The sequence below is a fragment of the Antechinus flavipes genome, chromosome 5 (assembly GCF_016432865.1).
Source record: "Antechinus flavipes isolate AdamAnt ecotype Samford, QLD, Australia chromosome 5, AdamAnt_v2, whole genome shotgun sequence".
In the NCBI taxonomy this organism is placed as follows: Eukaryota; Metazoa; Chordata; class Mammalia; order Dasyuromorphia; family Dasyuridae; genus Antechinus; species Antechinus flavipes.
Window position 1 is genome coordinate 296,648,076 of NC_067402.1, and position 11,774 is coordinate 296,659,849.

An 11,774-nucleotide genomic window follows, 5' to 3' on the forward strand; every position below is an offset into this window, starting at 1 on the left:
CCCTTGGCTCTCTCCCCACCTCAGCTCTTCCCCCTCCTCCACTCTCCCCTCAAGGCTTTGCTCAAATCCCATTTTCTTCCTCAAGCCTTAGCCTTCAGACTGCTTCGGGAGCCTCTGTGGCCCTCACTGCTTCATCTGCCAAAGGCGGGGACAGCCGTAAGCTGGCAGCCCCGCCGTCCCCAGGACCCCCGGAGCACTCGGCCCCTTTGCCCTGCTGGGCCCCTGGCTTTTAGAGCGACAGCGACGACAGCCAGCAGCTCCGGAGCACCTTCCCTCGCGCCATCTCAGTAGATCATAAGGTCCCTGAGGGCAAGGACTGTTCTTTCATTAGCGCTCTAGGGCCTAACCGGCGCCTTCCATGTGACAGGGCCCAGCAAATGTTTTCTGAGTTGAAGCCGCAGGGTTGCTGCATCCTTTTGTACCTCCCCCTTCCCTGGGCCTTTGTGCGGCCCCTTCCCTGTTGTCTCCCGGCTCGTTTCCTCTCTTTTTCCCTCCTTGAGAATTACCCTTTTTTACTCCAGCTTGTTGCTGACAGAGCACATGCCCGGGTGATTTTTCGGCGCTGGCCCTGGCACTCACTTCTGTTCCACTTTTCCCCTCCTTCCCCCCTTGGACGGCAGGCAGTCCCCTACATGTTCAGGCGCTTCATTTCCTCCCTGCCCCGGGTGGGCTGGTGCTCCCCCTGGGCTGGTGCTCCCCCTGGGCTGGTGCTCCCCCTGGGCTGGTGCTCCCCCTGGGCTGGTGCTCCCCCTGGGCTCCTTCTCCCGATGCTCCGTGTGGCCCTTGACCCGGACTCCCCTTCCTACCCTTCTGACTTGCTGCCTTTCCTCCACAAAGGAGGATCCCTGCGGTCCGGCCCAGCTGGCTCTGCTTTCCCACGGTCCGTTTCATCAAGCACCCATCGCTATAAGGCTGGATGGGGCCCTTTGGGGCACGCTAACCGGAGCAGGCTGCAGGGAGAGCTTGGCAATGGCTTCCATGTGGCCGACAAGGAAAGAAGGGAGACCAAGGGCGAGAGGCAAGGGCGCACCCCGGGCCACAGCCTCCTGCCGGCTCTGGAAGCAGGCAAGGAGCCGAGTCCGGGCTGACGGCCGGCCCTCCCGGGTGGGCGGAGGGCATCCGGCGGGAAGGGGAAGACCGCGGGTCTCCCTGGGCTCACGGCAGGGCCCTGCAGAGCCTGAGGCTTCCGGGCAGCTCCCCGGGGCCCTGACGCCCTTGGAGCTTTGTGGGTGTCCCTAGCTCCAGGACACGGGGCCTTGCACATGCACACACTCAGAAGACGTTTGTTGCACTTGTTAAGATGCCCATGGCACAGACCTTGGGCTCAAAGATCATCCTTGCTGCTTGGGGCTCAGAGGGGCCACCACCGGCCATCTTGACATGGCTTCTTGTACTGGACTCTGGGGCTCCGGGGAGAAGAGTGGGGCTGATGGCCTCGTGTACTCTGACTCACAAATCCAATCCAAGTCCAGACACGCTCACTACTGGGTCTGTGTCCCAAAGAGATCATAAAAGCGGGGAAACCCCCTCTTCTCTCCATCCCCTTGCCCCCTCCCCACTAGTACAGGGATGTCCGTAGCAGCTCAAGGAACCGGAAAACAAAGGACGACATCACTCAAGGAATGGTCAAATAAGTGAGACTATTACTGCTCTATAGGAAATGGCGAGCAGGCCGATTTCAAAAAAGCTGGAAAGACACGGCCTGAGTGAAACGAGCCGAACCAGGAGAACGCTGTACACAGCAACAAAAAACTGTGGGATGGTCAACTGTGATGGACGGGGCTCTTCTCGGCAATATGGCGATCCAGGACGATTCCAATGGCCTGGGGATGGAAAGTGCCAATCACGTGCACAGAGAGAACAATGGAACTGAATGTGGATCAAATTACAGTATTTTCACCTTTTTTGTTTGTTTTTCTTTCTCATGGCTTTTTTCCCTTTTGGTTTGATTTTTTTTTGGTACAATATAGGGATTAAAAAAGATTTAGCAAAAAACAAATATAGTTTAAAAGGATTGCATATATTTAACCTCCATCAGATGGCTTGTTGTCTCGAGGAGGGAGCAAAAATTAGAACACAACATTTTACAAAAATGAATTATGAAAATTATCTTTCCATGTATTTGGAAAACAATACTACTGAAATTGAAACGGTGACACCCCGTGATGCTACAGATCCTCTTCAGGAAGAAAGGACAAACAATACAGTAAGAGGTCTGGCAGCAAGGCTCCTTTCTTTTTCTGACCGCTTCTCTGGAGTTGGTGGCCAGCTTTTGGGTCCAAGGGATGGAGCAGTGGAGGGTGAGAAGGCTGTCAAAGGGAGCAGAGGTTCTTCCCAGAGGTGGTAAGGGGCAAGTGATGTCTCTTCTAGGCCCTTCTTTTTAGAGCAAGAGGGCTGGGTGAGGTCCCCCCCAAGATCCCTTCTAGCTCTTCACCCAGTCTTCTAGCAGATGACCCCTGATGCTGCAGTGGGGGTGAGGAAGAGCTGACTGGCTTGCTGAGGAAAGGGGATTTGAAAGCTTTGATCCAGACCCAAGGATTTATTGCTTGAGCCCAGCCAGCCCGCCGTCCCCAGCTCTAAGTGGGCCTGGAGGTGGCCATCAATTCTAAGTGAGGCTTAGGCTGAACCCATTAACCCCCTGCAAACAAGCAAAGCCAACCCCCCATGAAAAAGCCTAGGATGATGAAAGACCAATATGATTTTTAGCAAAATTTCAGGAGCCAAAATGTAGTTCAACTCCAGTAGTTTTTCATTTTGCCCTCTCCAGGGCCTCGGGAATCAGTGATCATAACTCTTCTCAATAGAAAAATTCCGTAGGACCAGAAACTAATTTCTAAGAATATTAGAATACCATTTCACTGTTATATAACACTTGCTGCTTTGCAAAGGGCTTTCTCAATGGACCCTCACAAGGAGTGGAATAGGCAGGATGCTGCTTGTTAGCATTTTACAAGGAAGTCCAGGCCACCCAGTCTTTAAGCAGGAGAGTCAGGACCCCGAGCTGGGGGTTTGGATCCCGGGACAAGGGCTCTTTGTGCCCAGTGGGGCAGCTTCCCAAGCACAGCCCTCTACTTGCGTCTCTCAGGGCATGAATCGGGGCCCTGTTTGTTACCGGCTGGTTTCCTTAAATATTGGTGAGTCAGCTTTCTTGGCCAGTGTCTCAGTTGATAAAGCTCCTATTTATGCTAGTATTTCTGCCTGACTTCTTTTTGCATCCGGAGCCATCGATTTAAACGGTAGCAGGAGGAACCATACCCACAAGGACAGATTTATTGATAGCAGCTCTTTTTGTGATGGCAGAGAATTGGAAATTGAGGAGGTGTCCGTCCATCGGGCATTGGCTGAACCAGTTACCGCGTATGAATATGACAGAACTCTTCGTACTTTAAGAAATCATTAAGGGGATTTTGGGAAGATGTGTGTGAACCGATGCAGAATAAAGTGAATAAACTCACAAAAGTTTAGACAACGACAAAAATATTGTAAAGACAAACAACTTTCAAAGACTTAGGAATTCTGACCGGCATCATGAGCAACCACATTTTCAGAGGATTTATGCTGAAACCTGTTCCCCAACTCCTGGCAGAGAGATGAAAGACTCAGAGTACAGAGGGAGGGAAGGAGAGCCAGCAGCAAGCTAGTCAGGATTTAAACCCTAGTCTTTGGACTTTAAGTTCTTTCCACTATATTCTATAGCAGAGCTTCTTAAATTAAGGTCCTCAGATTTTAGGGAATCTGTGAACTTTGATAACTAAAAAAAACCACTTCCGCACAGTGAATACAGTGCTTGTTTTGGAATAAGGAAGACTTGAATTCAAATTTGGCCTCAGTTCTATCTCGTTATCTGCCTCAGTTTCCTCATCTGTAAAATGGGGATAATAAATAGCATTTACCTTTCAGGGGTGTCATGAGGATAAAAATGATTTAATGTCTGTAAAGTGCTTTGCAACCTCCAGAGTGCTAACTAAATACTTGCTGGTAGTGTAGTCATTAACTTGTGATCTGTTGTGTTTTCAGAAATGCGTCTGAGAAGAAGTCCACAGGATCCCCGAACATCTTTTCAGGCTGGATATCAGAAACCAGTTCCTAATTATCTGAGGCATCCCAAAGTTGGGGATGCGTTGGGGTGGCGAGCTTCTAGCCACTGTCGGCGGTAGACTGGTTGAATCCATCAGGCATGCTGCAGCCTGAATGAGGTTTTTGTTAAAGGATAAAGTGGACTCGAGTGCCTCCGGCATTCAGTTCAACTCTGAAGTCTTGTGACTGGGAGCTAGAGGGATCCTGGTTCTTAAGGGGGGAAGGAAAGAATGGGGAAGGAGGGAGGGGGAGGAGAAGAGAGACAGAGAGCAACAGAGAACAGGGGCAGAAGGAAGATGTGCTTTTTCATTTTTCTTCCCCACCTCCAGGTTCCTCTGAAGCCACTTCAGAGGGAGGAAGGACCCTGAGCTCTTAGGCCAAAGCACAGTGAGCTCTTCCAGAAGGGGATCTCCTCAGCTTTGCAACCTACCCTTAGGCCCAGCCCACATCCCCAAAGGGATGGGGAAATGTGAATTCTCCCCCCAGCCTTCCTGGTGGGGTAGGAAGGATCCTGGGCTGTAGTTTGGTTAAGCCTTGGACAGAAGCTAGAGTTGGAGTCAGAGGACCTGGGTAACTCCCTGCCTTTTGCCCCTTCCCACCTCCCCTCCTTTGTGCAATGGGCACCGAAGTTCTGCTCTAGAGCTTTATGAGCCTTTGATCTTTTAGTCTCCTCACCCGGGCACTATCTGGTGCCCGGCCACATGAATTACAGGACACCCTCGGCCCTTCCGGGCCTGACAGGGCGGGCTGCCCTCTCCCGTTTCAGCACCGGGCACTTCCCATTACCTGAAGGCTCAAGCGGCCCGCAGCGGCCCTCAGTGCCGAGGCTGCCGGACGTGCTGGACGAAGGGCAGCAGAAGCACAGGACGTACGTGTAGCATCATCCGTGCTACGGCCCAGGCTCTGCCCAGAGACTGTCTCCTGTGTCGGGCTGCACGTGGTTTGCTGGCAAACGTGGGCTTCCCTGGGCTGTCCTCTGAATGTCCTGGGGACTCGCTGTCCATTGTTTGAGAGGGCAGGCAAGGGAGGGGGCAGAGAATAGGGAGAGTCGTGGCCAGACTAGAGTGTGCATGGAGAGGAACTGGGGGTGACGGAGCCGGATGAACGTATCTCACGGACCCGAACAAGTCACTTAACCTGTCGGCCTTAGTTTCCTCAAAAACAAAAGGAGCAGAATAATAGTACTTACATTCCAGCAATCATGCACACACTGGGTGCTTAATAAGTGTTTGTTCCTTTCCAGCCTATTGAGAAGTTTCCCTTTGGGAGTGTAAAGGGGCTCCTAGAAGGTTTGTGGAGATGACGTTTGAGCTTGTTCTCAATGTCCCTTAACACAATGGGCAGCCCTTCAGGAGCAGATCCTGCTTCTCAAAGCACGAGATGGAGAGATTTTCCTCGGTGGGGGCAGTCACAGAGAGAAATCTGCCTTCCCCCTCATGCCCGGGGCTTTCATATGTGTATCTAATGACATCCCTTCAGACACCGTGGCCACAACCCCCTGACCATCATCATCCTCGCACTTCAGCTCCAGTCGGAGCTGTCTCCTTGATGATTCCCCACTCTGTTTTCCTCTCCTTCCGCCCTCCCATCCCTCTTCTCCTGAGGCACTAGAAGACCCTTGCCCAAGCCCCACAGGCGGGGAGGTAGAAGCAGGACTGGAAGCCGGGCTGGGGCTTGTCCAGCCTCTTCCCGGGCTGCCTGTTTCTCTGTGGGCACCTTTGTCTCTGTAGGGCACCCTGTCTCCTTGGCCTTTGTTTTATTTCACCTCATCATCTCATAGATGATGGGACCTTAGTCCCTCTTCTCACAAATAAGGGCATGGAGGCTCAGAAGAGTCCTCAGCACTTCAGGGCCCCACACAGGCCTTCCCCTCCTAGGTCAGATTTCTACCCTGAAGTGCTGGGATCCTGCTATGGACAAAACTGCAGGTAGCAGAGGGCTAAAAAGCCCACCCAGGGGTGTTAATTTCACTATGGAAATCCATTTATTTTCACTACAGAAATCCATTTTTTGGGTCTATGTAAACTTCAAAACTCAAGGGCAAACCTCAGGTGTGTACATTTGCCTGCACAGCCCTGGATTAGAAGTCAGGGGAGACCAGCATTCAAATAGCACTCCGAGGAGCGGCAAGAGCCAGCCAAATCACCCCACCTCTGAGCTGTTTCCTCCTCTCCACGGGGATTTCCCAGTTTCTCCTGGCCTTCGAGGCCCCGCTCCCCAAATCTATCTGCCTACTCTGATTTAATTCCGCCTCTACTTCTGCCTTCCACATTACACTTCACTCAAAGTGTGTTCCTCTCTCAATCCCTTTACTTCCTCCTCTGTCCTCCTCTTTCCCATCCTTCTGCACAGGATATTCTGATCCAGGAAAAGAACCTTTCCCCTTTCCTCCCTTCCTTTTCAAGCTATTCTTTCCCTTTTTTTGCCCGTGGAGCTTTTCTGAGCACCCCAATCTCCAAGGAAATATGATGCCCTCCCTCCTGTTCTTCCCGGCCCTTTGCCCAGAACTCTGCTTTGTACTGATGACAACTTCCCATGTAGATCCTAATGATGTATCACCGTCATACTTATCAGACTAAACTTCTTGAAAGTGGACCAGCTTCATGTAAAGGACTGCTTGCCATCTGGGGGAGGGGGTAGAGGGAGGGAAGGGAAAAATCGGAACAGAAGTGAGTGCAAGGGATAATGCTGAAAAAAATTACCCTGGCATGCGTTCTAGCAATAAAAAGTTATTAAAAAAAAAAGGTTAAAAAAAAAAAAAGAGAGAGAGAGAGAGTGGACCAGGCCATTTGCCTTTGTATCCCCATCATGGACACAGGTTTTTACACCAACTAAAGACTTGAAGTTTGTTCAGTTGAAGTGGAGAGCAGGGATATTTGCTTGATGCTCAGATAACCATGGGATGATGTCAAACTGGGTAGCTAGGAAGGTGAGAGAATGAGAAATTGTTTTATATATTGACTTGGGAGGTGGGAGGCAATCCCTCACTGAAGTTCTTCGAGCAAAGATGGGCTGACCCTCCGTTGGGGATCCCGGGGAGGAAATTCCTATCCTCTTATGCGTTGGACAGATGTCTTCCTGCTTTCAGAGTCTGTGGCTCCAGTCAGGCGTAGACCAAAGTAAGTGCTTTGTCACATTGATCCACAAATACCTTCTTTGATAAAATCAAGGCTGGAAGAAAGTATGAAAAGGAAAAGGGAAGAGATGACCTCTAAGGTTACTTCTAGCTCTAAAGGTCAATGATTCTGGGGCATTGTAGACAGCTTCTCTCTTCTCCGTGGGATCCCTTTTATTTCCTCATTAAGCACTGATGGCATTCAGAGTCCTGGCAGAGGGCCAGGAGGAAAAAAGCTTTTATTTAGCTCTTTTTCCTTTAACGGGAGTGAAGTTGCATGGATATTATCGGGGCCTGTGGTGTGTGGGGCACTCATGAAAATAGGAATACTTTTTTCTCCCATACAGAAAGTGGCAGCAAGCAAATTGCCTGAATGTCATTGTTTCACTGAAACATGATTTCAAAACCACATTTTTTTTTTCCCCTTGAAAAATCATTTCAGTAAAGAGCAAGAAGGAGAATCTGGCTATTTGTACAGCCCAGTGCAGAGAGGTGAACGCTGTCCTTTGTTTGAGGTAGTGTTTAGAAAAGGTTGGCTCATTTTTGCCTTAAGTAAAAAGGTGCAGGGAGGGCGGTGGAGCGGAATTATCTCTGGCCCCAAGATGAATAAGGGCACAATCCAGGAATTCTTTTGTTTTGTTTTGTTTTAATTTTTTTTTATTATAACGTTTTATTGACAGAATATGTGCATGGGTAATTTTTCAACATTGTCCCTGGCATTCACTTCTGTTCCAACTTTTCCCTTCCCTCCTTCCATCCCCTCCCCTAGATGGCAAGCAGTCTTATACACGTTAAACATGTTAAAGTATATCTTAAATACAATATATGTGTACACATCAGTACAATTCTCTTGTTGCACAAGAAAAATCACAATTCATGAATTCTTGAGCTGCATTTGAACCATTTAGTAAATGGATCTTTTTTTTTAATTTTATTTTATTTAATAATAACTTTATATTGACAGAATCCATGCCAGGGTAATTTTTTACAACATTATCCCTTGCACTTGCTCACGTTTCGATTTTTCCCCTCCCTCCCTCCACCCCCTCCCCAAGATGGCAAGCAGTCCTATATGTTAGATATGTTGCAGTATATCCTAGATACAATATATGTTTGCAGAACCGAACAGTTCTCTTGTTGCACAGGGAGAATTGGATTCAGAAGGTAAAAATAACTCGAGAAGAAAATCAAAAACGCAAATAGTTCATATTCGTTTCCCAGTGTTCTTTCTTTGGGTGTAGCTGTTTCTGTCCATCATTTATCCTAAATGGATCTGTCTTAAGGATTTTCTTATGACTGATAATAATACAAATTCTAGAATTGCCCATAGCTGCTTAACATAGTGGGAACGTGTCAATATGGCATCATATGAAGCCCTGAAAAAGCAAACAAGGAGAAAATGAAAGGAAATCTTTGTATTGATATCTCAAGAACATTACTGGTTGATTACAATGAACGTGCAGATATTTAATCTCTGAGTTGAGTCCAACTATTTGGAAGCTTGAAGAGTCACCTTTTGGCCAAGGTGATTCATGTCTTTTTTTCCCCTTCAACTTGCACCTCTCAAATTTCCTGTATTTAGACGCAAAGCACTCTGGGATACTGCAGTTTTTTAAAATGCTCCTTTCCCCTATCACAACTCCACTATTGCTGAAGAGGTGAAAAAGGACCATATCTGTTTTCATAGTATTACAGGTTTAACAGTGGGAAAGAACAAGAGACATCATCCAACTTCCTTACAGATGGGGAAACTGAGGCCCATGTAACTTACTCAAGTTGCATAAAGGAGTATATGATATAATTGAGATTTAAATTCAGGTGTCCTAACTCCAAATTAAGCAGTTTTTCCCTGGTACCGTACTAGTGCCAGACAAAGACAAAGAATCAGGCACCCTAGAGACTACATTTCTGATAACCATCTTTAAGGTTAGTGCCACAGAAAGCAGTCTGTTATTGGCTCTGTCCTCATGTCCTTTCCAGTTTGTTGTCATAGAGAGATGAGAGCATCTAATTCAACTGACACCAGAAAGAGGATGTGTGTGTGTGTGTGTGTGTGTACATACACATATATAAGACAGATGCACACATAAAGAGAGAGAGAGACAGACAGACAGAAAGACAGAGAGAGAATGCAAAATGATACATGAATATAAAGGTGCAAAGGAGGGATTTGGACATGTTAAGTTTGAGATATAATGGGACACATAGATCCAACAGGAATTAATAGAACACTTAGAACTTTGGCTACAGATTCAGAATCATCTACAGAGACTTCAATTGAATTCAGAGAAGTGGATGAGATCACTAAAGAAAAGAATTAATAGAGCGAATGTCCAGCATAAAGCCTTAGGGTACACTCACACTTAAGGGGTGAGAAGTGAATGAGAATATTTGTGAATGAAAACATAACAATTCTGATACTTTTTTCCTACCTCTCTGAAGTCGGTAAAGTGCTTTTACAACTATCTCATTTCAGGATATCAGACTAGGAGAACTAGGTATTGATGGTGTTAAAAGTTACAGTTAAAGGTTCCAAGGAGGAGGACAACGGACAGAGGATATTTGTAACTTAGGAGAAAATAGTTTCAGTTGAACAACAGAGTTGAATGTCAAACTGAAGAAGGTAGAAAAGTGTTTGACTCAAGAAGTCATAGAATTGTTAGTGAAAAGGAAGAAAGATAAAGGATATTTTTATCTTGGGGGATTGGCAGGTGAAATGAGAGCTTACATAAAAAAAATTTAGTGGGTTTTTTTCATTTTTCAATCTTCACTCTATGTTATTTAGAGAACCAACTAGACTATATAGCAAAGAACAGAAAAAGGTGGGGGAACAATTTTTTTTTTTACCTCAATTTGGCAATGTTTTACATCCATAGTCCCTTCTACAACGACTTAGGGAGAGCAATTTTATTTTCTAACTTATCCTTCCCAGTCAAGTTTAGTCATTGCAACCACAATATTCAAGGTTTTTCCTCCTCCTCCCCTTTTTTATTGTTCACTGTTTAAAGTTCACTATACAGTTTTCCTGGTCCTGTAATATTTCATTTTCATTTCCAAATTCTCTATCTCCTTTCCTTTTCCTTCTCCCCCATCCATTGAGAAGGCCAGAAAAACAAAACCCATTACAAATATGTATAGGCACACAAAACAAATGTTCACCAATTGAAAAAAAAAAGGAAGAGAAATAAAAAGAAACATACTTCTAATTTATTCTGAATCTATCAGTCTTCTACCTGGAAGTGAACAGCATGTTTCATTATGAGTCTTTTGGAATTGTGGACCCTTGTGTTGATTAGAATTACTAAGCCTTTCATCCTTTCATTGTTATTTATTGTTACATATTGCTATTACTGTGTAGATTGTTAAATTTCTATTTTTTCACTTTGTATCATCAGTTCATTTAAGTCTTCCAAGTTTTCTATTTTACCACCGTACATCATTTCTTATGGCACAAAATGGTGTTCCATAATATTCATGCACTTGTTCAGCCAATACTGACAGGCAGCCCCCATTTCCAATTCGTTAATACCACCAAAAGAGCTGCTATATTTCTATATGTTTGAGTCCCTTTCTTCTTTCTTCACTCTCTTTAGCATACAGATTTCCTGGTACTACTGGATCATACAGCACAGTTTAATAGCCTTTTGAGCATAGATTGAGATCACTAGTTAACAATTCCACCAACAATATATCAGTGTGCTTATTTCCCCACATCCTCTCCAGCATGTGTCATTTTCCTTTTCTGTCATCTTAGGCAATCTCATGCGTGTGAATTGTTACCTAATAGTTGTTTTTAGTCTGCACTTCTCTAATAGAAATTGAGAGCTTCTTCTTTAAAAAAAATATGATAGCTTTGATTTCTTCCTTTGAAAATTTACTGTATTCTTTGATCATTTATCCTTGGGGAATGGCTCTTATTTTTGTAACTTTGACTCAGTTTCTTATATATTTTAGAAGTCTCAGAGAAGCTTGCTGCAAAGAGATTTCCTCCAGGTTTTTTTTTTCCCTTCTAATTTTAGTTAAGTGGGTTTTGCTTGTGCAAAACTTTTAAAATTTCATGTAATCAAAATTATTTATTTTTCCATTGACCTCCTCATATTTGGTCATGAACTTTTTCCCTACCCAAAGACCTCATATAATTTTTTATGCCTCACTCATTTGTTGTTATCACTTATATCTAAATCATGTATCCATTTGAAACTTACCTTGGTGTAGTGAGATTTTGGTGTCTGCTTAACTTTGGTCAAATTACTTCCCAGTTTTTCCTAACAGTTTTTGTTAAATACTGACCTCATGTCCCAGTAACCAAGATCTTTGGGTTTATCAAATAGTGTTGTGCTCATGTGATTCTATATAATGTATCTAATCTGACTCAATGACTGATCTGTTTTTTACCCAGTACCAAATTGGTTTCATTAAATCTTGGAAGTATAATTTGAAATCTTATACTGCTAGTCCTCCTTCCTTTCCATTTTAAAACAATTCATCAATTCCCTTGAAATCTTTAGTTTTTTGTTCTTTCAGATAAATTTCATGTTTTTTCCAACCCCCATAAAGTAATTCTTTGGAAATCTGATTGGCA